General features: G+C 38.9%; 1 non-coding gene across 1 annotated transcript; it reads left to right on the forward strand.

Annotated features, from left to right (window-relative positions):
* The first annotated feature begins 213 nt into the window (after window positions 1-213).
* On the forward strand, window positions 214-320 carry LOC112503070. Its single transcript, XR_003067840.1, has one exon. It is a non-coding gene; the product is annotated as a small nucleolar RNA R71 (small nucleolar RNA).
* Window positions 321-1197: the final 877 nt, after the last annotated feature.

The following is a 1197-nucleotide window of genomic DNA, read 5'->3' on the forward strand; positions in this document are numbered from 1 at the left end:
TGTAATGCTTTTCTTACGTACATTTTGGATAAGAAGTTGCTTTTGATGAATAGTTTTGTTGATTAGTACAAGTTATGTATTTCGAATTTTTGGACCTTGTATTTGGTCATGATAGAATCTTGTACTAAGGGACCCGAATGTTAAAAGAATATGTAATTCTTTGGTATGAAATATGTTTTACATGCAATGTGTGGGTTGGGGCGTTACAGAGGGATTCCATGATGAGGACATTTCCGTAGAAGGTCCTTGAATCTCTCCCATGCATCAGATACCGCTTCATCATCTTTTTGGCGAAACGTTATAATTTCATTTCTAATTTTTACATTCCTTGATGGAGGAAAGTATTTTTTTTAGAAAATTTTATGCCAAATCATTCCAAGTAAGGATCGAGTTTGTTGGTTGAGAATTTAGCCATGCTCTAGCTCTGTCCTTTAATGTGTAAAGAAAAAGTGTCAAGCGTAAGACTTCTTGTGTGACTCCGGGAATTTTAAAAATGATCTGTCATTTCTATAAAAGATTTTAAATGAGAGTGCGGATCTTTCCGAAGATAATCCTCCAAACTGACCCATTGCAGAAATCATTTGAAACATTACCGGCTTGGGTTCAAAAACTGTTGTTGTCATTTCGGGTCTATCTATTCCCGCGGCCAATTGACCAAATTTGGGAGTTGCGTAGTCCCGTATGCCTCTATTTTTGTCATCGGCAATTTTAACCGTGGTTTCTCGAAGAGGTGGGTTATCCCCCATGGTACGGTTTAAAGTGGGATTTCGCCGATTAATTCTACCTCTTCTACGTCTCCTAAAGGTTCTTTCTAACTCAAGATCAAGAGGTAAAAGCTCACCGTGTTGTAGCCGTGGCATACAGCACAGGAAAGGCGATTAAAACAAATGACCAAGGCTCAAATGAAAACCAATATCTCAGGATAAAAATCACGCCAGTCCCCGGCAACGGCGCCAAAAATTTGATTGATTGGAATCGTAAGTGTTCACACAGTGGGCACAAAGTCCCCACAGTGGCGGTGCAAGTGCACGTCGACATTATGATCACTTCAAGTAATAAAGTGGTATAGTACCAAGATCGTTTCCACAGGGACTGAACTACTGAGAATCAGAGAGTTTCATGAACTTCTTGAGCATGTTTCTGTTTGAGAATAAAAGTTGAGTTTTGTTCGTGTAAAGCTTAGAATACGAAATAAAC

The sequence above is a fragment of the Cynara cardunculus genome, unplaced genomic scaffold, assembly GCF_001531365.2.
Source record: "Cynara cardunculus var. scolymus isolate 2C unplaced genomic scaffold, CcrdV1 Un_Scaffold_2488, whole genome shotgun sequence".
NCBI lineage: Eukaryota > Viridiplantae > Streptophyta > Magnoliopsida > Asterales > Asteraceae > Cynara > Cynara cardunculus.